The sequence below is a fragment of the Cygnus olor genome, chromosome 16 (genome assembly GCF_009769625.2).
Source record: "Cygnus olor isolate bCygOlo1 chromosome 16, bCygOlo1.pri.v2, whole genome shotgun sequence".
In the NCBI taxonomy this organism is placed as follows: Eukaryota; Metazoa; Chordata; class Aves; order Anseriformes; family Anatidae; genus Cygnus; species Cygnus olor.
Genome location: NC_049184.1, coordinates 8,624,034 through 8,651,106, shown reverse-complemented (window position 1 = coordinate 8,651,106; position 27,073 = coordinate 8,624,034). Strand labels below are relative to the sequence as shown.

Here is a 27,073-nt window from a genome sequence, read left to right as displayed (position 1 = left end):
TCCTCCAGCGTTAAAACCACAGCTTTCCTAACATGATTCATCAGAAATCAGGGGGGAAAAATAGTTGAGATCTGATATACTGAGTACTCTTAAATTACATGGCAGCTTCAAGTATAGTGTATGAGGAGATAGAAGCAGAGTGAATAAGTATGTCTCAGGCTGTCATGTCCATGAACTGGGAAACTCACTGGCTCACTGAATCATTTCCTGGTACTTCTGCTCATCCATCGATACAGAGAGCAACCAGACTGGGTTTACAGAGATGAAAGCCAGAGTAATTCAGAGCCAGCTGTAATTCTTTATAAAACATACACTAAGTATTTTTGTTGACTCCTGCATGACATTTCCAAGGTGGCTGGGAAACCTGGCCATTTGTTACACAGAATCTAGATCAATAAGCACGGAGAAAAACAAGTAAAGTTAACATCCAGTGGAAAGGACAGCACAACTTCCAAGTTTGCACATCTCAGATGTGCACAGTGTACGTTTCATGGGAACATCCTGTTCTTCACTGCATGTAGCAGAACATTGTATTCAATTTACTAAAAAATATTAAGCATGAGGAAAAGCTACTGCCTTATGTATATGTCATTGTCAGGTTTTACCAGTGTATTAAACAGAGGCATTTGCACACACTTTTTCTTCTAGCTTTTCTGTGCAATTGTGATGCCACCCATGTCTTTGTAATACATATTCTGCAAATATTTTGAGTACTCTGACACACCTGAATTCTCACTTCCATGACTGCTGTCTGCCCTATCACTACAAAATTGCTTCATTTTAGCATATAGAATCACAAAGTACAGTAAAACCGAAGTATGTTTTTGATCAGACAAGATCTATCAAGGATAAAAATCATTTGCTACAATATCAGAGCTCAATCTTGTTTAAATTTCATGGTGCAGAGCTTGTTGAATTTAGTGACCTGATGACTCAAAGTTTACAGGGAGTCTGGGCTCATGTTTCAAGACCTGATTTGAGAGCCAAGTTTTCAAACATATCTCATACGTCCAGGCTTTTACTGTATTCTCCATTAAAAAGAGGAGGAAGAAAATAATAAACTCCATAGGTTTGTCTGCTTAAGATTACTTCTTGTTAGGATTTTAAAAAATTAAAACCTGGACTTTACATGTAAAGGTTTAACTTTTTGATAAACAGCAAACTCATCTACTGCTGTGCTAGCTATTTTTAACCCACCTTGTGAGTATGCTTTTTTATTGCTTTATACAGCATATCTGATTCTCTCTAAAGCACAAACTAAAAAATCTATCCGGCTGTCATTTGCTGCATAGTGCCATCTATCATCATGCAGCTTGGCAGCTGTAGTGCATGAGAGAGGGGGGAGCTGAAGCAGGAGGCACAGTCAAGGACTTTCACATGTAACAAAAAAAAAATCCTTGTCACAATTATTTATGGCTCTTGCTGGGGCACATAATAGGACACATAAAACCTCTGTTTCAGTTTCAAGCACCCTCACATCCCCGCTCCCTTGTCAAAGTTGGTCGCAGGCAGTTTTGCTTTACACATACAATTTCCTGAACAATGCCGAGCACTTGTGAAGTGACAGTGACAAATACTAGAGATGCTGGCTGCAGCTCTGCAGGCCGTTACAGGAGCGGTGGTGTCAATAATGAAGGAAGGCTGCCAATGATACCAAAACGCCAGTGTGATACTCCACTTGTTCAACCAGCTATCTGCAATGCTTTTATTTTGAAGTTGCAGGAAACTTGTTGTGTCCCTGTACTTTCTAGACTGTAAGGAAATAAAGTGTCAGAGGAACCTGTGCCAGGAAATAATTTTTCATTATTTGATCTTCTGTGTAGTTGATTTTGCAGTTGCTAAAATATTGCTATTTCAGAATGGCTTAATGAACATTTAGCAGTTTCCTATTAGTTTGGCCTTGTGTGAAATCTTTTTGTTAGGGTCTGTCGTCTGAGCCCTCTGCATGGTGTTCTTGACTTCGTTGTTCATGATATTACCATTGGTTCAGCTGCCAGATGATGGATTTCATAGAGATTTTTGTCTGCTGCCTTTCTAGATGGCAGGCAATGGAGAACTGTGATGCTAAAGAATCCATGCTTTAGATAATTAAACATAAAACTTAGGTCCACTCCAATAAATTGTCTTGCCTGCAGTTTCTGAAGAAAGGGTGTAGATAGATATTAACCTTGATGTCCCCATTAAAGTCCTCTGATGCACTTTTTATTTCCCATATCTGATAGTATTTCTGATCTCCAATGTTAAGGAGCAGGCTGTTAAATTAGCAGCAGAGTGGCTAGGATATATTTGCTGCTATGGAGCAAACCAATTTTGAAGGTAAAATTCAAATTCACAAAAACACCAGGAATACAAATTGAACAGAAGCATTTGAAAAATGCACCACCTTTAAACACAGCAAATTTTCATTATTCTTAATGCAGCCACGGTGTTCAAATATGCAAAACAACTGTCTGTTGTTAAATGTGCCTATTAATAAATCAGCTACATCTAATTAAGTGAAACACACCTGACCTCTTCCTTAAGATGCAGATAAAGGTGGTAGCTTCTAGGATGCCACAGTAATTTCAGATGTTAAAACATGCCTAGAAAAAAAAAAATCTGAAAGACGATGTTAACAGGAGATGAATTGTTGTGGTTTTCAGTGTTTTAGTTCCGTTGTACTGAGAACTCTGTCAATTATATACAGAAGTTCATTCAAACTTATAACTCACATGACCTCATTCCCAGAGCAGTTCCTACAGGTCAAAAGTGCTCTTACATGAAGAAGGGTTGTTTTAGGAAACAGTGGTCCTGCTAGCTCAGTTACATTCCACATCCATCCTCTTGCTGCTGCATAAGAAGTGTTATGAGAAACTGTTCCCATATGGCAAAGCACATCTCTGTTTTCCTGTGACTTTTCATCCCATCATCAAACCTCTAATTCTGTAAAGTGAGTTCCTGTTGAGTAGAGGTGGTCTGAATAAGTATAAGTTGAAACAGCTGTGTGCTCTCTACTTCATCTGCCTGCGAATCCTAGCCAGCTTCTGCTCATTGCTTCTTTGTTCCGAACCTAATTAAACATCTATATGTGCATTTTTTTACTGTATTGTTTCTTTTTAAATTTCCTGCCCTGCTTGGATTTCTTTCCTCACCTTACTGAAAATAAGGGTGGGATCAAATGTTGGTCAGACCATATTTACATCCATTACAGAGAAGAAGGTTGTTTCTTAAGCTCTCTGAAAACTGAAAGAAATATAGCCTCTTTTGCCGTTTATCTTAGTAACACCTTCAGGAGATGCGTCTCCTAGGTCCAAGTGATTGCACCATCTCAGAAAATGTTGTCATGATTTTCCTACGTGGGGGCATGGAAGTTAGGATCATTATGTATTTTGCAATCGTCTGATTAATTGAATGAATGTGCTCGCTTACGGGATGTCTGAGATCATGGAGTTTAAGTTGGGTTTTCTCTGCAGTGCTTTATGAAACCTGGGAAATATCCACTGAAGCTAGCAAAACCAGGTAGATTGAGGAGACCTGACTTTAGATAGCTTTGCCAGTGCTTGCCCTTTTCCAGAAAAGTATTAGAAACTGTATGAATTCTTTTGCTGCATCTGATTTCGTAAGAGCAATACATTGTGAAATGGGGCTGCTGTAGATCAAACTAATTTTTTATGGATCACCTGTTGTCTTTAATTTCCATTATTTCTTCTCTTTCCTACATGCTTGTAACATCTCATGCTTATGGCACTTTTTGAAGACGAAAAATATTTTATTGGAGTTTACAGACAATATGTACAAAAAGCGTAAATACTATTAAGAAAATGCTTTAAAGGAAACAAATTATACTGGTAACTAAATGATCTATATAGCAGAAATGTCCATATCATTTCTGTTTATTTTTAGTGCATTCATTTTTTCTTGAGTTTCTTGCTCTGATGTCTATTTCCATATAATTTGGGGATCTTTAGAATTTGGAATTTTAGGATGTACAACTAAGTAACGTTAGTACTAATGCCTAGCTAAGGGGCTGAAAAAGGGAAGGCTTTTCTTGTGGCATCTCTCATTTTCCTTGCAAAGGTTCCCTTTCAGCAGCTCACTTCTGGAGAAATCTCTGCTTTCTGATGCTATTCTTTTGTTGTTTTCTTATTCCAGGTTTCAGTTATTCTGTGTAGAAAAGTGTTCACTGCCCCTCCTTTTCATATGAATTATAATGTGGTAAAAATGTTGCAAAAAATGCTATTTTCCATAGTCTGGGTATGTTGATTCCAGACAAGACAGCTTGAGTGGGACAAAATAATGGCTTATTGGGTCATTTGGGAAAAAGCACAAATATTGAACCCCTGTTTGGGCTTTTTTTGTTTTGTTTTGTTTTCTGTTTTTATAGAACTATAGTAAGTCTGTGAGTAGCTATAGAAACGATGTCGGTATTCCTCAGCGTGGTTCATCTTGTAAAATTGATCTTATTCTTCAGCCGCATTCATTGAATTTATTTCATAATCATATAAACACGATTTGGTTGGCTCAGAGTCTAATGTGGAGATAGATAACACAGTTAACATTATATATTGAGTAGCATGGCCTTTAAACTGGCATATTTGAAACCTCCCCCTTTAAAAAATTCTGCCCCAGAAAATTCTTTTCGCTGCTAATAAATGCATACCTGAAAAGCAGAGGAGAGAGGAGGTACAACAGGATACAAAAATTGGCATACTCGATCATTTGCTCACAAACGGTTCCAATAATTGTGCACAAGTGTATTTTCATACTTTGGGGTTTCTGTGAGTGCTCTTATAACCTGTTTTACCTGTTGTAAGGTTGTAAATTACCATATAGTTTAAAGTTACATAGCAAAAACATCATTTATCATTTGTATCAATAGGAAACAAAATAATGCCATGGAACCCCCTCTATTCGTCTGCACAAAACTAGCTGCCAGATAAGTGAAGCACCTGATATTTTCAACAAGCTAAAAAGTAAATTCTTAAAAAAAAAAAAAAAAAAAAAAAAAAGCCTTTCAGATTTTTTGAAGGTGAAAGATTTTTATTTACTGTACAGATGCATTTACCAATATGGGCAGCTAGTGACTCTTTTGCAATCAGTGCTTTTCAGTAGGTTATTGCCTCGTGATTTCAGATTTCTTTTTTTAATTATTATTTAATAAACTTTAAGCCTATTTGGGTTTTTATTTCTTTTGATGCCACAACACATTGTTCTTTGCTTGAGATTGACACCAATTTAGTAAGATGTGGCAAACATGCAGCTACCAAGGAAATAGTTTCCGTAGCAACAAGGAACCTATTGACAACGCTCAATGCGGAACCCACTTTAACCCCAATCTGTGGAGTTTGTTTCCTAGCTGTTCTTTGCAGCTGTACAAATCAGATGTTAGAGGCCCGAATTTTGTTCTTAAATACACACGGGTAGCGTCGTCTTCAATGTATTTGAAAGCAGGAGTTGGCAAACAACCGCTTGCAGCATCAAAACTTTTGAATTTAGGATTGCAAGTTAACATGGAAAACGTGCAGTGTGCAAGAATGCATTTAGGTAAAGTTACACCAACTGTAAGCTGAGACTGATTGATGTATCCAGGATTTAATAAAGTTTAAGGTAAAGTAATAGAAGGAGAAAAAATTCATGATGTGTACTTCTGGCACATTTTTGGCCACAGGATGCTTATATGCCCCTGATGTAAGAAACCTGTGTAAATGAAACATTAAGTTTAGGACCAATAGGAAGAAGCAAAAGATACATTTCAAAATATCACGTGGGAATTGTTCCATCTAGCTCATCTACCACATAAAATAGCAATAACAATGCATGTCTTTGTAGGGAGAGGAAAAGACTTAACCCATTTCAATGGAATTCTGGTTTAAAAAAAATCCAATACATGTTTAAAAAAAAAAAATCACTTCATTGTGAAACCCCTTGTTGGTTATGTTTATACTGATTGTCTTAATGCATCTCTTACACGTTGTCTACTTTTTTGATTTAGGCCCTAGTATTGTATGCGATGGTCCAGTATTATCCATAGTAGCCTAAACCCAGAGGATATTTGAACGCAAATCCTGGTCTGCCACATCTTTTTTTGTGCAAGTCCCTGTGGACCCAGATTTCTAAAGGGATTAGCAATTCTGAATGTTCCCAATTTGGAACAATCACCTTGGGACCCATTACAAGGATTTGATTTTCAGGAAATATTTAATGCTCTCCCTCTCAAAATCAGATCTCTTTAAACTGTTCCCAGTTAAGCACCCAAATTCAAAACACTGTCTATGTAAGAAACCCCAAGAATCTTGGCACAAACTTCTCCAGCAGAGGAGCAAAGCACAGAGACAGCCAAGGCAGAAATACCTCAATCAGCCCCAAACCTGCGATGGGTACTGCAGGGCTGCTCAGCCTTGTGCCCAAGCTGAAGATCCGGGCCACGAGGCAGCATGGGGTGAGCAGGGGCAGAACAACATTTCTGCTGGTCTGCAGGTCTGCGGCAGTATTCCTGCCAAGCTGGGCTGCCCGTCTCTCCTAGCAGCCTTTGTGGAGTTAGGTGGGTGCTGGAGGCTCTGCCCCTCGCATCACGAGGGCTCATAGTCCTGCAGCAGGGTAGTGCTCACACAGAGGTTTTATTCTGATGGGTTTTAATGCTGCTCAGGGTAAGGTAACACTGAAGCCATAAATCCTAGTGCTTAATGTATGTGTAGACTACCAGTTTTCTAATTCCGGTGTAGGACTCTGGTCCATACAGAATTGGAAGTTAACAAGGGAAATAGTAGTAGTGTTATTTAAAGGGTAGTGATGTTTAATAATTACATTTTTCTTTTAAAAAGAAGAATACAGGAATGAAATAAGCTTTGTGCCATGCTTTCTCCAAGAAAAAGCACTAGGGATTGCCATTAGTACCACTTCCAGATAGCTTCTAAGTAGAACTCAGTGGTTTGTCTTTGCCAGCTTTTAGAATTTAGGACCAAATTTTCAGTAAAGTGTCTTAGGAAATTTGCAGCAGCACATATGTAATCTTACAAGAATAGGAATTAGATCCATTTTCTCCATGATCTGTTGCATTGTTTTAACACTCTACAACAAAAAGAAACGATTACAAAGGTGAAAAAAAGTATCTGTAGTAGTTCAACCGTGAGAATCAGTAAAAACTTTTGAATCAATTGGAACCTTTGTAATGGCTTTGGCCATAATGGTCTGATTTTGAGAATAAAAGCCCTTTTATGTTGTTGTACATGAAGAAACATAGAAGGTGTTGAACAAATGCCTGTAGAAGTATATTTCTGATCGTTAATATTTTCTTAAAGGAAATTATTAGTTTACCATTAATCCCACTCGTCTGAAACTACTCATGATGCTTGCTTCATGTTGGGTACATGGAAATTATTTTTCTCTAAGAAAATGTTAACAAAAATGCATTAAAAAAAAAAGGTACTTTTGTGTTTTGTTTTTTTTTTTTTTCATTTCTGTATGCTTTTCTGTACTCAAAAATGTTAAACCTGTGGCATCTATTGAAGAACTTTACTCTTTTGCTGCTAAACTGCTGCAATGAAATTGCTGTATCAGCAGTTCCACATTGAGCATCTCTCTCATTCTGAATGGTTGTGATTTGATTATCTCTTCCATGAACCCTTGCAATTCTGTGGATATGCTTTTGTATAATTAGATGAAGTGTGGTCTGAAAACCAACAGTATTTCCTAGCCATTGGTTTTAGAAATCCTTGCTAGAAAGAACCTTAGTGATAAACCGATTTCTTTTATTTTTATACAAATTACAAGTATTATAATCCACCATATACTTTAGCATCAGTTGTTCTTCAATTTGAGAAAATGCTGATTTAAAGCATAACTTAATACAAATTATTCTGTGAAGCGTAATAGTAAAAAAAAAAAAAAAAAATAAGAAGAAGAAGAGAAACTTTCTTCTTTACAATTATCACAGTCCTTTGGTCAAAGACAGATTCATTAAAAAATTAACTTTCAGCTAGGGTAGTCTTTAAAAATATATATATAAAAAAAATTCTTGCCATGAAAATCACACTAATAATAATTTAAGAATGTATTTGTAAATACATACCAGACATATAATTTAGGGTCAAATCTAGGCTTTTTTTTACTCACTTATTATTTGACTTTAGTAGAGACAAACCAGCTAGTATACTAGTGTACTAGAATAACAAAAAATAATTACAACATAATTTATTCCCTACTCTAACTAATTTCTCTGGGGCCCTTTGCTAAATTATTTCTACAAACTTATGTTCTGGAATGTTGGCTGCATCTGGAGACTGAAACTTTGCTGACTTATGCCCAGAATGTATACTGGAGAGGCTTTCTTTCAGATGTGCTGTCAGCTTGTTTCAGTCATAGAGATCACCACATTTTCTTCCCTGCTGTATGTATGAAAGATCTGGTTATCAGTCACTCACAAATGTCTATGATCCATACCGCCCTGTCTCTTCCTCTGCGCTTTGAGCTGAGAGAAACAGTCTCCCTGTTTCCCTGTGTCCTATTGCACAGGGCACAGTGTCAACTCTAGACATAATAAATACTAATGCAGTCACTTCTTCACGAAGCCAGCGACTAATTTCATTGGTAACTCATCCCCAAAGGCACCTAAAAAGCCTATTTCCAAACGTGTGCCTTTGTGGATGTCAAATAGTGATAATTTCCAATTGACCCCTGCTGGATTTGAACAAGCAAGTTGGAAGGGATTTAACCTAATCCTCATGCAGGTTTCTTGAGCCATTCATTCCCTCACACTCAACCCAGGTGAGACTTCTTTTTTTTCTGGAAACAGACATTTCAATTTCATTCTTTCATCTCTAGTGGGTAACGATGCCAAAAAGTAACATTAGGGATACGTTAGTGCTTCAGGTTTTCTGACACTTATTAAAAACTCCATATGACTACACCGCTGCCTGTCGAGGTCGCTCAAGCAGAAATTCTATGGCATGCAGCCATTGCAAACTGTGGATTGGGCACTAATGAACTCGTGCGATCAGTCCCGTTATGCTTTAAGCTACAGATGTTGAAATGTTCTCTGACAGCCCAAAAAGGGGCTAAGAAAAGGCATGCATCTCTTGTAAAGTTTATTCCAAATAATGGACCAGAGGAAACATTGAATTATGAAAGAAGAGGTGGAATCCCCAAAGACAGTTTCTATCAAGGAGGAAAACAGCAGCTATAAAAGTTGCTCCCTGCTCCCAGCTTGATCCACTGTCCGTTGGACAAGAATCATTGCTTTCTGCTCTTTCTCCATGCTCTTTCTCCAGCTCTACTTTGTGCCCATGCTCACTTCAATGAATGTTAAATAAGAAAACAAATAAATAAACAACTAAAAAGAAAGAATGAAGATCTTCAGTAACTGTGTTTTGGTAGCAAATAAAAAGTCTTCAGGCAAATTAGAACATGGATTCCTAATATTGCATTATTAAGAAGAGCATTCAACATATACTGGGAGAATTGCATCTTATCAATATGTATATTTCTGTTGCTTTCTGTTTTCTTCATAAATATAGTGGCTTCAAATTCAAGCATTCCGCCTTGAGCAAACTCTACACAAAAATATTAACATTCATTAATAGAACATACCCTAATATGTAAATGATGATACAAGACAAGCTACTCTTTATAATAATAATTGCTAAACACAAGAGGGTCACAAAAGCTGAAATTTCAGTGAGCAGCAGACCTGGGACATGTAATTGTACTGTAAGCTACTAGTTTTACTAACAACTTCAAAAGCAAAGAAAATCCAGTGACTTGTGGTCTGAGTTGGCTAGAAATTACTGTGTGTTTCTGAGGTTAATGAGAGAGGAATTAAGCACGTTCACATATGTGGTATCTCTGAGCTGTTTCTGTAAGAGCAGTTAACGTAGGACAGAAATAATAAACCAATAAATTAAAGGTTCTTAATTATCATTAGAAAATACTACTATCTTTAAATGCAGATGCAAACTGAGGGGAAAAAAAATTAAGAACTTTGTTTTCAAATTAGCATGAATTAAATAAAAACATGACAGATTTATTTTTTTTTTACTTTTAGCTTTAACTGGGTAAATACTGAATATGCAGTGACTTTTATTTTTATTTTTTACATTAATAATAATAGGAAATGGTAGACAGTGGCATCTCAGCACAATTCTAATTTAATGAGAAACAATAAAATAGTTTTCCAAAGGGGCCTATTTAGGCCCAACAAAGGGGGATATTAAAGTTTCAAGATTTATTTTACTTTCGTTAAGGTATGCTGATGTGCATTTTCTATGGCTATCTTCTATCTGCTGATTAGATCTTTTATATTTTCCTTAGTTGGAAGAGAGCTGATATTTTTCAGACTGGATAATTTTAGTTGTGGTTGTGTTGATCTATGCTGTAAAACATTTCCTTTGGCTTGGTACAAGGTGATGTCATGAAAGGAAAGGGAAGCCAATCTGAAGACACTTGCACAAGTCTAGATCTTGTAGAATTTAGAAAAGGAGGAGAATCATAACAAGAAAACCCGGGGAAATATCATACAAGCTTCTTCACACCTCTGCCAGAAAAATTCAAACACAGTGCAGCACACCTTGTAGCAGGTCAACTATAAAGGGAAATGGACTTGCTGTGAGTGGCTAAGTGTCTGTGGGGCAGATCAGAGACATTGCCTTCTACAAAGGAATCTTGCATGAGCTTGCCAAAACTCAATATGTTTTATACTCCATTAAGCTGATAAAATAGATTTTATTTTCCCTCTCTATCTCTGAGAAAAATTTCTTATAGAAGAAGTAGCTGCACTGCCTTACAGGAGCAATAGTTAAGCTTGCATTCCCCCTGCTGGGTTGGCTTCCTGATGTTTTTATATATGTGTGTATATATATATATCTATATATATATATATATATATACACACACAAACACACACATACATATACATATATATATATATGTGTGTGTATATATGTGTTTTTGTGTGTGCAAATGCGTGTGCATCTGGAATAGAACAGTTCTTGGGTGTGAAAGTAAGGAAGACATCTCAATGAAAGAATATTTAATATATATATAGGGTAGATCACATAAACTTGGAGTCCTGCATAGTGATCGGGGACTTTGCTTTTTTTCTGAGTGTGTACATAATAAGTGTTCAGGAATAAGAAGGAAGCTGTTTGGTTTCTAACCTCTGATGCACTCTGTGTTTCTTAGACATACCGAAATGGCACCGTGCTTGTCTAAACCATAGGTTCACAAATCTGCCATGTGTAACTGGTTACTTGAGGCACTACTGTGTGGCTTCCTCATGTTTGTTTGTTGTTGTTTTATTCTAATTTATTTTAAGAATAGAAAATACAATACTGTTGACTGAAGACAGGTTACTTGTAAGGGAATCCGAGGAGCATATTTTCTTCAGTGATCCAATAGGTGATTAGAGATTGTATTGTATCTTGCTTCCTTTTTAAGTCCCCTTTGTACATTTTTTAGGCTAAAAAGCTTTAAATCTTTCTTAGGGAACCTCTAGAAATCTCCCTTAAATATTGGAAACATAAGTATTACTATAATTATGTCAATATATCCAAATATATATTTTTATATCTGAGCATTAATTATTATTTAGTATTTTAACATTTAACAGTTCTGTGCTAGTTTCTGTAGCATTTTGTGTTTGTTTCCAACCTTTGCCTTATCCTGGAAATCAGCAATGTAACATTTTCTCAAGAACACCAAGAACGATGGTTTTCAATTATTCCTTGCTGACTTTGTTTCAAGTGATTCTGTCTGACGTCGATATCTTGAGACCATCTTGGGTAAATTTCAGTAGACGTCAGTATGATCAAAAATTAATATATATTTATATTGAAAGCACATAATTAACTATTGGAATTCATATTTAAAACATCATTTGTTGGTTTCTATGTTCTGTAATGTCTCTTTAGTTCACATAATTTCCTTTTTGTTCCAAAGGTCTGTGTTAAAAAATGCTCTTTCTTCCGAAGGACACTTGCTGTATAATCCTTTGTTAGGATAACAGGACCATCTGGTCCCATCCATCTCTTTACAATTTGATGCTGGGTTAATTGCACCCTGTCAGCATGCATGATTGACACTGTGTTTTCTCTCTTCACTAAGAGTAGTCTATTAACAATGCAGTTTTTCTGAATTCTAGGAGATCTTTTCACAGCTGCTTGTGTGGGACCATATACTCTTCCTAAGTTTTGCTAGCAGCCATTACAATAAAAATACATAAAAAGTAAATTAACAATAGATATTCTCACATTTGGTGGATAGGTGCAACCCAATGCATTCTTCTCTAAAGAAAAATAAACTGGTTTTGAATCAGTAAATTAGAGGCTCCATTATTTCTCTAGCAAAACAAGAATGGGCATCTCTCTTAATCCTGTTGTTAGCATATTCTCACTGCAGCATGCCATGAATTAACGGGCACAATTGCTCTGATTTGAAGTGAGTTATATTAATTTATCCTAGCTTTCATTTAACCTCGTGTTGAAAAATACTTAATACTCCATAGTTATAGTTTCTTTGTAAATATAACCAACTGCATAACAGTCTGGGTAAGTGCTCAGTACACCAAATGTCATCTCACTGTTCTGACTTTAGCAAATACCATGACAGATAGGAATGTAATGTTTTTAAGGTTTGTTGAGAAAAGTTTTTCATCTCCAGTATTGTCTGGTCAAAGTAAGATACAGGCTAACATATGAGGTCTTATTAAGAGCAGACATAGCGTTCCTCACGTCCAGGACGAATGCTGTAATCACCCACCAAACAGATATGCTGTGATGAATGGATATCTCTGACTGAGGAGCTGGGGTAAAGCTCTGTATCCCTGTAATTATATATCCAACTGAAACATAGCATACATTGTTTAGTTCATATATTTGCACAAAATTATTCCAAAAGAAGAAATGGAATGATCTCATACATTATGTCTTTGTAAAACCACAATGCAGAGAACCACGAACTATGGCATCCCACATCCCAACAGGTGCCAAAACACCTAGCTAACATATCATCTGGGGAAAGTATTCTTTTATTTTTTGGGTGAAGGAATGAAAGATTGATGAAAAAAATTAACTTTTAATGAAAGAATGGCAGGAGAAAAAGTAGAGATTTCATTCTGACTGAGAACAGATTTTTTTCTTACCACCTCTACTTTTGATAATTAGTTATTTTTTTCTGCCATAGTTCTCTCCTTCCACAACTTCAGGGAGCTATTTATAGATCTCCAAATCCCAATTCTCTGGTACATGCAGCTGAAAAATACTTCTTTATCCTCAGTGAATAATAGGCCTTTACATAACCTCTGAGCTTATCGCATACTTGCTCTAAATTTGGGTTTTATAAATGTATATATATATACCTTATGAAAATGTTACTCTGCAAACCATTTTATAATTTTTTTCTAGTATTACTGGTGGTTATTTATGTTGTGAGAGAGCATGAGAGAGGTCATTGGCTCTTTGCGCTAGATACTATAGCTCTTTTAATAGAAAAAAAAATCTTCTTCAAAGATCAGTTAGGAGCTCTAGTTTTGATTGTCACATCCTAACTGACAAGGCAAGTGCTGTTCCCAATTGTGCTGTAACTGAGGCTGGAATGGGGCTCTTTGTTTTCCTCTTAGATGTTGGATAGCTGGCACATCTCCATGTGTGAGGAGATGTGAAGGCTCTGCGATATTATCAAACATCATTTCTAAAGGAAATGACAATTCTTTTTGTTACTTTCATTGGTACTTTTACATGGCAGTTGCTATAATTTAATGTAATTACATCTTTCACTGTTTTTTTTATTCTTCTTTTGTATATATATTCATGCTTCCTCTGATGATAGTTTTCATTGCAGCTCCTGGTTTTCTTATGGAGAAATTAACTTATTACCTTGCTGCATCTCAGGAGATATGACCCCCTAATATCCTTGCTGGATATTTTTCCATCTCAGGCTACTCACTGATGAAGCAGTAAGATGCCCTAAACATTTCTATTCATACTAGCTCTGTCCCCTACTGTATTTTGCAATTGTCATGAGAATCGTAGTTCATTGAATTAATCTTGTTCCTAGTCATCAAATTATTATAACTTAGTTTCAGCAAATACAGTAGCTACTCAAAAAACACATTACTTTGTGGAGCTGGTTGAAATATTGTGCACATACAGCAAATGCGACAAAATTTGCCACTTCACTGGGTTTGCAAAAAGGGAGAAAAGGAGAAAGAAATCCCCCCCTTTTTTCCTGCTGTAATATCACTAATTACCTCATTAGCAAAAGGCCATTCCATCAACAAAAATGTGCTTTTTGTACATTTTATGCAAGTGCCCTTGAAAGTTATATATGAAACAGAGGTTTTGTAGCACATTTTTTTGGACCAAAAAAAAGCAAGTACCTGATAACGCAAAAGAGAGCAAAGAAGAAATTACTCTAGATTCAGACTGGAGCTGGTAGCAGTGTACTCAGGGCTGTGGCAGTGCTGGGTATGCCACTAGACCTCGGCTAATTTCCTGTTGTCTTTGTGTCTTTGGGGAGCTCTGTTCAGGTTCCTACAACTCCGCTTCTTACTCCAGTCTTCTGCCTATCATGTTAAATTAAATGAGGAGAACTTAGGGGCACAAAATTATCTTTTTATTATTTTTTGTATCTTGCATTTTTTATAATTACAATTTTATTTCAAGTGTCTGGTGGAAGCTACATAGATATAATAATATGAGATGTAACATAATATTGCATAAGTCTATTATAGTATGTTGATTCATACTACCTAAAGAACTGTCCCTCACAATGATTTTCTATGTGTAGGAAATACTCTTTTTCCTGATTTCTGTGGTGAGAATATGAAATATAATGTTGGAAGTAGTGGCAGCCTACCAAGTAAAGCATTGCTCTCATTGCAACATAACATTTACAAAGTTCTACCGATTCCACAGACATTTGCAGATGCTCTGCCTAGTATTTTGGTGCAAGGCAATGTCTTTTGTGCTCACCACTACACAGTTGTGCACAATGTAACCATACAAGATGTGATCATAATGCTATTCATGACTATTTTGCCAGATAATAAGTATTTGATTATGCCACATATTGTAACAGTAGGTACTACAAAAAGTAGATGAGTGAAGGCAAAGATTGTGACTGTGCATGTTTCTGCAGTATTCCTGAGACTATAGGTATCATGAGTATATGACTGATCACAAAATTAATACTCTTCTGACTCAGTTATCTTCATTTTGTGACTCAGCAGCTTGAATGCGTACTGTTCTTGTAAATATAAGGCACTTATTGACCGAGTCCTATTGATATACCCATATTACATGTCAGAAGTTGGTACATTTGATCCTTTCCTATGGCAAATAACCATATACACTGCTAGGCTACTCTTGTATTCTTCCAGTTCACATGGATATAAAGCTTACTCTGTCAAGAATTGTAGAATCATTTAGGTTGGAAGACCTGTAAGATTCTCATTCAGATGAGACAGGTAAAGAAAATCCTTATATTTTTATGAACCAGCACAAGGTTATTGGCTAAGAATCTGAAATACATGCTCAGAAATCAGTCCTGCCAAAGCAGGAGAAAAAACATAAAATATTATTGGATTATTTACTACTAGTTCTAAAGTTACCCACAGAGGTGTGTGGGGTACTTTTGTTTGTTTTGCTTTGTTTTGTTTTGTTTTGTTGGGGGGGTGGCTATTATTTTACTTAATTGTACTACAGTCAAAATTGTGAATACTTTGAAACAATGGCAAAACATGCTTTTGATGGGATCAAAGCCAGAATTTCACTGTTATTTCTGTTACTGATGAAAGTAGTGCTTCAGAATCATGCACCAAGAGAAAATAAATGATCTCTCTATCTGCTTTTCCAGAGAGCTGATCACTGGGACATTTAAGCTTCACTGAGAAAGGTATTTGTAGCTGCTTTCAAACTGATACTCTCAGGAAGGCAAAGTACAATTAGCTAAAATTGCAAATTTAAATCTCCTCTGTAAAATAATTTACATTTCTGAAGTTTCCTATGCAGATAGAATCCAGTTATTTTGTTGTTGTTTTTTCTTTGTTCTTCTTTTTTTTATATATTTTCATACTTAACTCCTGGGACCAAACTGCTCTTGCTAGGTTTAAACTTTCAGCTTAAATAGGGGCTCATGCTTCTGACTATTTGTTGGCTCACATGTCAGCTTCTATAAGCAGATAAAGCAAAGGGGAGAAAGCATCTGGGGAAGGAATGACCAACTTATGCCCAAGTTCAGTCTCTACAGACCTGGGACAATCTGACTCAGTTGGTTTACAAGGCTGAATTAAATCAGAGCTACCAAAACCAGAGAGGTAGCCAGTTACAAGTGGGGAAATACAGAGTCATTCTGTTCGTGTTAATGAAGATAATCTGGGCATGCAGCAGTGGAAATCCCAGCATTCAATTTTTTGTTGCTTCTGCATACGAAGATTTAAAAAGAAATCAAGTAGCAGGAATTCATATTGGCTTATCTCCCCTCTCCAAGCAAGTATGAGATGCCCCTGCCTGTGCTTTCTTTCCTACACAAAGCCAAAATGGGCTTTTATTCATGGAAGTCAAATGAAGCAATATAGTGGTAAGGAAAAGAGTGTAGGCAGTAAAACATAGCTTATATGGGATCATACATTCCTGCACTAAAAAAATCTAGGTAAGAGTATTTAGCAATAGATGCAGCTTATAAGAACATGCTTTTTTTGTTCTTAAGTCCAGAGACTGTAAGGTTTCACTTTTTGAGACACGGTGATTTTTACAGTGCACTTTCATACTGTCAGAGTTGCTGGGGAAGAAATTCAGTCAGCCATTAAAAGGTGGGAAAGCATCCTGCTGTTATGTATATGAGAGCAGGGCTTTGTCTTGTCACATGTCAGATACGCAGCAGTAGAGGGAGAGAAAATCGTATTGGTATATGATGGAGTTTGCAAGATGTCCTCCAAACCTTAATTATTGGAATGTGTCCTGGGATAAGTGATGCTGTCATTGAACCCTGATTAGTTCAGAGGCAGGGTGTATGCAAGAGGGAGGAAACATAATGTCAGACTGGTTAATTAGCAAGCAAGTAAGAGCAACCCAAATTGTACAATCTGATGAGCAATTTGTCACCCACTCATTTTAAATGAGAAACGTGGTATCACTTTGTATTTCCTTTATATTTCCCATTTTTGGATCTCTTTATACATGAACTAACTTTGTGACTCCTCTGTGGGGTAAGCAAGCATTAGCATGCTCACCGATAGATGAGATAAACTGAGGGTTGAGAAGAGCAAGTGGCTTGTCCAGAGGTTACACGGAAAGACCACTAGTGAGAAACCCACAAGTCTAAACTGGCAGCCATGCACTCTACCCTGGCTTAGAGATAAGAAAATATGGTGCAGGAAAATTAGAGAGATGGAGAAGAATGTAAAATTCAAGGTCAGACTATTTCATGTATGGATTATACTGTCCTCAGCACACTGAAGGTTTCAGTTCATCTAGCATTCCTCACAGACATACCAATTTTTAGGACATGAGCTCGGGGTAAATAAATTTTGTGCTTTCCTGGTGAAACAAAAGATACCTAAAGCTGATTTAACTAATGCACAGGAGTTTCTGTCTGCACACAGATATTCTTCAGTGACACGGTGCTGCCAAATGGCTTCTGTCACACTTTCAGCATCAGGAATCTGCATGGCGGAAACCAGCACTAATGCACTCCTGCACTGTGCAATCTGTAGGGTCTAGAACAACCACACAGAATTGAGAGGAATTTTCTTACTGTAGGGACGAGTCTTGCTCAGAAGCAGAGAAATGCTAAGCATTCTTCCTTCCACCTATAAATTCCTGTGCTACATCTCAGACACTGTTCAGGACCACTCACAAATGTTAAACTTCTAATATATTTGTGAGCCGTTCTTCTTGACATTAATTATTTGAACATTTCTTGATACTAGTTATTTGAACATTTCACGAAAGCAAACCTAGCTCTCAGCAGACTGCTATTTCTTTGTAAATGCTCAGTAAACATTACCCTTTAAAATGGAGAAGGATAATCATCCAAACATGTAACTTGGAAGGCGTTCAGCAAAAAAAAAAAAAAGAAGCAAAATCATTTTCTATTGTTCTTTCGCAACAGGAAGATTTTTTTAGCCTTTGAAAAGTACAGAGCACTTTAGCATTTCCTGGATCACTTTTGAAGACTTGCAGCTTCTGAAGAAGTCCAAGGAGTGATCTGAGGAATGAGCATTGCTTTAAAGCATCATATCAAGCTTTTATAATAGTGTCTTCAAGATGGCTATTACATTTGAAGTCTGAAGAAGGGTTTGTCTTTCTGAAAGTTTGTCTTCTTCCTCTATAATCAGTTGATCTAACAAAAAGTATTGCCTTCACCTACAAATTACATATTTATTATACCTTTGGAGCACCTCAACCATCACATTATTACTATTACCACTGTAATAGGTATATGTGGGCATGAATAACTGTTTCTGGGAAGTCTTGTAATTGACCAGTTCAAGGATTTTCTTAAAGAACAAGAGGGGGGAAAACAAAAAAAAATGTTAATTTTAAAGCAAAATATGTCTTAAGGGTAAAAAATTCCCCTAATAAGTCCCCTGTTGTTACACGATTCAAGAATCATGCACTGCGCTGAACTGTTTTGTCCTTGTAGTACCTAACAGTTTGCTGCTCTTTCAATTTATTAATGCTTGCTATTGATAATTATTTTGCAGCCCAAAGCTTTGAGCTGGTGTGGGTCTTCTGTACTGAAGACCTTAAGTCTGGGATGCCAGCTATCTTGATCCTTCAGTATTCCCTTCCTTTCTGTATCAATATAACTCAGGATGTGATTGTGACTTCTGTGTAAGGAGGGAAATATAGGGAGGCCTTCTTTGTATCTACAGAGCTTCAGAGATATATATTAAGAGCCCCTGCATGAACTCAGCTGAGCCCAAAAGACAAAATTCGGTGTCGTTCGGGATCTTGGCAAATAGGTTTCTGTGACAATTCCTGGATGTATTCCAATAGGTACAACTGCTCCCCACTACTGAGTAATGAAACGCAGAGTATCTTGCGATAGTCATAGGGTAAATTTTGTTTTTCTTTCAATAATTTTAGCCTGGTGATGTATACAAAATGATTATGTGTCTAATGTGATGCTAGACCAAGCTCTGCACACATGGAATGTAATCCCATAGAAGTCATCTGGAATACAAGAGAGAGCTGAATTCAAAAATGATATATAACAAGATAAAGGAGAGGGGAAGGAGTTTCTTTCTCTAAGTCATTCTACGTTTCTTTGTTTTCCCCTAAATCCTTCAACACACTTTGCTTCCAATGCCAGATTAATTTGATAGTAGAACAAATAACATTTATTTCAGAAAATATTGGATTAGATTTCAGATACTGAAAGCAAGATGTAACCAGTAAAACCAACATGAACGTAACTAACCATCACCTATTCTTAACCATTAGATGCCTTTCTACCGGTTTTGTGTCTTTACTTATGAAACTCCTAAATAAGTCCTAATCATTATGATTTCAAACAGAAAAACAGAAGTTTGAGGAATTTTGATGTTGGTTCTCCCTTCTAAACTTAAAACTAGGCTGGAGACATACATCTTGCTTGTCTGTCCCCAGACAGTTCTACCTGAGCCCTCCCTCGCTCCGTGATGTTAATGCAGGCTGTGGAAGTCTAGCTGGTGGTTAAACACGTCTTGCCTCAGAGTCCAGAGTCCTGTAGCAAATTCTCGTATGTTGAACATGAACTACATAGTATGCCTTCCAGTTGGCTTTATTTTTGAAGAGATAAAATATGGCATGGTCAGATTTAACCTGATACACTGCTGCACAATTGCTTCTGATTGTTTTAAGTTATTTCAAGTCAGTTACTTATTATCATTTTGGCTAACAAATATTGACACATCAGTATTCCACCCATGGCTGAACTGACATGAGCATATAAATACGATGCTAAGCAAGCTGGCAAGTACCTTTTGTTCACAGCTACTCAAATTAAAGACAGGTACTTTGGTGTGTCTTCAACCAGAAACAAACTGTGAAAATTCATTTCCCAGTGCTATTTGGATATTTTTGTAACTCACTATGATCACACTGCATATGCAGATACAAGTTAAAAATAAGCTTTTCAACTCTTCCTTGTTTACACAATATTAGAAGCACTTTATAAAAGTGGATGTTAATTAATGCTGTATTTTAATGACATTCCTATGAATTTGTAAGTACATTCTGGAGAGACTTTCAAATACAATTTACTTTCAAAACAATTGGGATTATCATGATCAAAATAATTCAAATATTATTTTTTGATTTCCACTACCTTTATAATGAAATTGGTTAGGCTTAGATGTCTCACACATAGAGAAAAGAAAAAAAAAAAAGTTATTTTCTTGCATCTTTTCAAGTGTTTTTAAAATAGACTTTCACCTTCTTCAGTTCAATCTACTCTGTTTCAAAGAGAGCTAGGTATGCATTAAGTTTTCAAAAAGATTAGCCACCCATTAGTGCTAATGAAAAAGGTAGTTATATATTAAAGTATCTGTTTAAGACATCTCGCATGCACCCAGCTATCAGCCAACTCAACTGATGCAGTCATAGGAATTATTCAAACTTGTTAAGTACAGCAGCACTTACAAAAACCTTCTCCACAGAGATGCACTTTTTGATAACTGTACCTAAAATATTTAGAAGGGATTTATATGTTTTCAGAGGAAATTCTTGAAGTTGTTAAAACTGTTGTGCAAACTAAGGTGTGAACTATCCTGTTTTGGAATGTCTTCTGTAGGATTGAGTGGAGAGCTCTCCAGTGTGAAGTCTTACATTGTGAGCTGCAGAGTAACGGGACCATAAACTGTTCCAAACAGTGAAAATATAGGGCTACACCATATTCCGTGTCTTTGAGTGCAGCCAAAGGGAAAGGTGGGGAAATGTGGCTTTATGCTCCCCTAAGCACAGCTTTAGAACAACCCCTCAGTTCCCCCAGATGCTGTACACCTTTGGCCCATATTTTCATGCTCTCGGTTCCGTTATGAACCAAGAGCAGGTGTCATTGTGTAATTGTTCAGGCTTTTGGAGAAAGTGCTCAGGGAAGTGAGTCAGTTAAATTATTTCTTGCTGATAATAGGACCAATTTGGTTAGAATAACATTTATGTTAACTACATTTTTGTATTTTTTTCATACTTGTGATTTCTGGATTGGGCGGAAGCCAAAAATGCCAAAATATTTTGAAACTAACTGTACTTGTGGTCATCTTCTTGTCTGAACGCTTTAGAAATATTAGTAATGATATCTTTTCTCATAAGATTTTTCTCTCTTGCACAAAGAAAATGTTCTTATAAGCAGTCATAGTCCTTGGACCACATCTGAGCAGGCTGCACAACCAGACATAAGCTGTGATCTAAACAATTGCTTAACTATGTGAAGTTTAGACCTTGAGCTGAGCTTAGAGTTTCCATTTCTATTAACAACAGACTGGAACCAAAAATCCTTTATACAAATGTCATTGAACTGCTGAAAGGTTACACACACATGAAAATACAAGCTTTTTGGTTTAGATCCACCTCTTTTTTTGGGGTATTACTTCCAGGATCCATTTTCAATGTGTTTAACCAATACTGAAGAGACAGTCCCACTGTATAATGACTTCTGGTAATTCTGATAATTCTCCAAAAGTTTAAAGGACATGTGACCAATTTTTATTTGGTTTGGAGAAAAGGAGCATCTAAACTGTGCATCAAGGGCAGGGGATAGCAAACATTTGTACTTCTATGTCTATCTGAAACACAAAGAGAATATTTTGTCCAAAGAAGTAAAATATTAATCTCTCTTTTTAAAGACAGAGCCAAAATCACCTGTTTCTTGTAATTATTTCCCAAGATTCCTAGGAAATACGGAGGAAGCAGACTTTCAGGAACCACTGAAGGTCATCGGCTTCCAACATTTCTGACTAAGAACTGCATAGGAAGTGCTTCCTCTGTTGTCTATTAATTAGAAAGGGAGGTAATGCTTTCAAATCCTACTTTAACTCCTTAACTGGAACAAAAATCGCAGAATTTGTTATCCAGTCTCCATCATTTTTGAAACATCAGGAGAGGAAGGGGACATGTCAAGTGAAGTAAACACAAAGATTGAAACAGCATAGTCAAAAACCTTCAAGAAATGGTGTGCTCTGTGCAAAATGATTGCAAATGCAGAGACAATAAAACTTGAAACATGCTAAAATCCAGCACGGTTACACATCTGAGTTTCCATTTATTATGGTTCACTATTTTAAAATGGATCCTGAGTCATAAACATGGCTGCCAGGAGGTCCACCTGGGTCCCATGAAAAAGATAATAAATACCCCTCCCCCGACTTTCTTCTGTCGTATTACAGATATTGCAGTGATTGCTTTGGGGCTTTCAACCAGAGCCCTAGGAACTGTGTCCCCTGTGCTTTCCTCTGCTCCATAAGTCGTGGTTATAAAACATTTTCATCTGTGTTCTGTATCAGAAAGCATCTGCATTTTATTATATTTCATCTTTGTGCCAAGAAAGGAATATGTTTTGGAACTTCCGAGCACCATCATATAATTTTCATTAATAAAAGGAGGAGGGAAGTACCATCATCCAGCACTTGAAATGACCTTAAAAGGGGACCCATACAAAACTGCACAGAAACAAAAGATCTGGACTAGCAGGGCCCAGGCTTTTAGTTCCTTGATGTTACACCAATAATCACTTAGTATAAACAAAAGGTGTCAACATTTTGATATTAAAAAAAAAAAAAAAGGAAAAAAAAAAGGAAAAAAAAAAAAGAAAAAGAAAATTATGCTGATTACTCATAGAACATAAAATACTATACCCTGTAGTAACCATATATCAGCTCTGCTTAGATATGTTCAGCAGTATAACTAAAACGAGCAATGACTGTCTGCATTTTTTAAATCTTGTAGGAGAAAGCAAAGCCTTTACAATGTTTCTTGGTATCATTCATTTCTAGAATAATATGTCCCAGAATAGTCCACTGTCAGTGAAGAGAAGGCTAAACTAGCCTTTTTGTTTTTGGTGGAAAGAAGCCGTTATGGTGCAGCCACAAAACCAAGGAATTCCCTGGCAGGACATTCAGGGATGTTGGCAAGACAACATTTTGCTCTTTCTTGGTTTCATCCTTCCATTTGTTTTTGTTTTTTGTTTTTTGGTTTTTTGGTAGAATAAAGTCTATCGACGTGTGCCAGCAAGTGGTTTGTGTGGAGCAGACGTTCGCTGGAGCTGCAGAGCTTGATGTGAATGGACCAGCTCTCTGCAACACAGAAGGGTGAGTTCAGCCTAGCTTCCTCCTGTCCTGTTTTTTTTTTTTGGTGACATTTATTTTCACCATGACCATAGGAGCTCATTTAATCTACCTCAGTTTCCCAACATGTAAGATGAAAAAATACTGTTGGTCTTCACTAGACCATTATAAGGGCAAAAAGGTCAATAAGAGCTCTAAGCTGAGCAGTGCTTTGCAAGTGCAAATTATTTTTCTGACATTGACTTTTCTGCAAAGTTATGGAGCTAATATTTTAGCTTTTTTTTTTTCCCAGTTTTAAATTGTTATCTTGAAAATGCACAATAGCAAATTTTTACAAACTTTAGCCAATCAGGATCAGCCCTCCCAGATAATGTAAATACAATTAGTTGATTTAAAGCACATTTCATGTTATGCTTATCTGCTAAGTGTTTCGGTTATGGTGTTCATAGAGAATGAGTCACTCATACATATTCCTCAAGGAAGAGCCAAAAGATGGAAGGAAATACAGCCTGAGGAAAAAGTCTATAAAGATTTCTCGCTTTTCTAATCCCTTCTCTCTAATGTTTCTTTGTAAATTTGTCAGATGGGAATGAAATTGCCTCATAACTCTCCAGACGTGAAGAGCATCACTGCACAAAATTACGTACTTGTCAAAGCAAGGGGGAATTTATGTTGGTGTTCCTGAGATGTGATTTTATTCAGTCTATTTCCTTTGTGCACATCATAGCAACTAGAAAGACAAAAACAACTAGTTTATGTATATCTTCCTTTTTTTTCCCCTTTTTTTCACCTCTGGTGAATTTTTTAGCTTCTATTTTTCCCTTTTGTTTTCTTAAACCTCCCCCCCCCCATCCTTTTATCTACTGCTTATTGCTAGTGACAGTAAACTTCCATCCAACTACGCTGTGATGAGAGCAGCTATGATTCTACCAGCACCAGGCAGTTCAGACAAGTACTACGGTAATTTCCCTATGGAGCATGGAGAAAGGTGTGGCTTCTCATCTGGTTAGGAAAGATTTTGATTTATAAACCTGCAACATTTCTTACAGGCAATCAAATAGTTATCTAAGTTAATACTTTCCATTATATGTTTTTTTTTAATTTGAACTTTGTGCATTTTCACTACAAAGCTTCTGCTTTTCTATTTAACCATATGGTTAAATATACTGAAAACTCCTCAAAATATGCAAATCCAGGTTCTTTGTGCTATTTTGGGTATTATAGTTCTTGGTCTTTGTGCAGTATTTCTTCCTTGAGTTTAAAGCTCTGCTATTAAATGAAGTCTAAAGCATTAGGTACATAAACTCTGTTGAATTTCAGCTACTCCTGGCCATGACCTTCTCAAGACATTTAAAAAATTCAGCCTTTTAATCCTCCTGTTTGTGTTTCTCCAAAACACCTAAGATAGTTTTAAAACCAGTATTGATGGGGAAGAATCCAACAAAATTAGGTCTTCAAAGCATTATTTGTGGTGGATCTATTAGCCTCTTCCAAGGAGTTGGGATGACTCGTCTCACCTAACAGGGCCTTTTAGGCTTCCTCTCGAGGCAGAGGATGAGAAGAGATACAGATATATCCATACTTCATCCTAGCTGTCCTAAATACAGTCCAGGGCTTCCTCCCTTTCATGCACCTTTCTATCATCTATCAGAAGCTGAGGATGTCTAGATGCCTGGGTGTCTTTCAGGTGAGAAGAATCCATATGCAGCTTCTCAACCAGTTTGTTTCATTTTTCTCCATGTCACTCCTCAGCTCTTGTTGGGCCAGGTGCCCCTCTAGTCTTATTTTAGGAATAAGCAAGATCTGGATTTGTGTTACTTTAATAACAAATACAATTTGGCTGTATTGACGTAGCCAAACATGAAGCTTTGTATAACTGAAAATGGGCCCAAGTTATAAAAATCAAATGCCTCATCCCTCCCCACACACACACACAAAATAGTGTTCACTTCTCTGCATCTATTTAAATCTATTCATATTCCAAGAATATTAAAAGGGTAAACTTCAGTTTGTTTGCACACTAAGACCCATCTTGTTTTTACAAGTAAAAGAAATATTCTCAAAATGATGAATGTGGTGATAGAAGAGTAAGTGATATGCTGAGGATGTCAAGTTTTTGCAAGGCAATGTTAGAAAAAAATGATTTAACTGGAAACTAAGTTTTCTGGGAGATGGACTATGAGGTTATTCATTATCTAACAAAACAGACTCCTGATATATGCTTTTCGGTACTGTTACAGTATAAAAATAGTAGGTAGTAACACCCAATTTTAGTACTGTCCCTGCTAAGAAGGTGTATGTAAAAATACATTAAAATGACTTCTCACACTGGTTTTAAGCTGCAAACACCTCTTGTGGAGTCACCAGCTCAAGGATGAAAAACACCTGGGAGGCTATGGATATGGCAGTCTGTGCAGATCCTCTGAATCGAGCATCCTGTCTCTTTTTGTATTACTGGGATCTTCAACTTAGTATGATCTTCCAAATATCCTTATGCAGTCAAAACCAATTACTCATTGTACGTGATCTCCAAAAATAAATGCATGCTGTACTACACAGAGTGGTAATAGGAAAGGGAGTATCTTCTCCTACAGAGTTGTAGCTACTAAGGAATGCATTCAGGCCAGTACCAGCTGTGAAATAACTTGCAGCTGAGAACAGTCAATCATGCACTGTATACCGGGACAGAGATGCTTTATGCTACCTGTTGGACAAAAGATGAGTGTATTTCTTTTGCCTTCATCGTGGTCTGGTCCTGTAAGTGTCTGTGTGTGAAACGGTCCTTGAAGTCAATGAGCCTTTAATGCTGTTGGTTAATATTAGGTACCTATCAGCATTTTGTCTTGCTGTGAGTCTAAAATACTGGCTTAGAACAATGCAGTAGAGTTCCTGGAGCCATCCCAATGACTTCTTAAAGTAGTTTCCTCTGCAGTATATGAGGTATAAAATTATCCCAGCATCTATGGAGGTGTAAGCCTGGTCCTAGCAGCCTTAAAGAGGAGTTCGGATATCCCTGCAGAAAGCATTAAAGTAAATGCCAGGCCACATATTGTAGAGTAACAAGAAGAATTTTTATTATTGCTTTTTCTTCCCTTTTGTATTTTCCTTACCATTTTGATCAGATGTACGTTGTTTATAACCCCTAGTTTACTGGCCCCAAATATCATTACAGCGTCTGCACTATGATATATGTTTGGTTGTTACCCTTTTAATGGATAAAAAAAGATTTAAGTACTTCATTCTGTTGCATTTTGACAGCTGTTAGCCATCATTTTTCCATTCACCTGCATTTAGCAATCCCATAAAGGGAGGCAATCTTAGAACTAACAAGAGCTGGGCACTGCAAGGTGATAATTCTGTATCACTTTGGCCTATAAATACCTGACAGGCTTTGCGCTGAGTCAGCAGTCTGTAACAAAGTGGCAGCCATGCCCTTTTATCTGTGTGAGTGTTTCACAGCAATTGGACTATCAGCCCCTGCAGTGAAAATCCATAGTATCGATCAGGCTATTTCTCCACTGTAATTCTTTTGTAGGAAATCCCTGATGACAAATTTTATCTGCACCACTTTTTGATCGCTGGTTTGATGTAAGCGATCTCCAAGGGCAGAGTTAAGCTCCTGGCCGTTCCACATTATCAAGCACTAGCTTTATTTACTGAAACTACAGTTGTGGTCACCAACAAAAATAAAAAGTGAGAGAGAAAGGAGGAGGCAGAGGAGGACAAAAATTAGTAGTGAAATAATATTTCAAAATACAGGAGTGAAGGGGAAAAAACAGTTGCATCAGCTATTTGATTGTTAAATGTAAGTTATAAAAGCATGTGATGCATTTATAA

The 27,073-nt window shown here is 36.8% G+C and overlaps 1 long non-coding RNA gene across 1 annotated transcript in view; it reads left to right on the top strand.

Annotated features, from left to right (window-relative positions):
* Window positions 1-21,838: 21,838 nt before the first annotated feature.
* LOC121079070 overlaps window positions 21,839-27,073 on the top strand; it is a 68,345-nt gene continuing 63,110 nt past the window's right edge. Inside the window, exons 1-2 of the long non-coding RNA XR_005824854.1 lie at window positions 21,839-21,963; window positions 23,156-23,260. This is a non-coding gene — a long non-coding RNA (uncharacterized LOC121079070). The remainder of the gene's footprint in view (window positions 21,964-23,155; window positions 23,261-27,073) is intronic.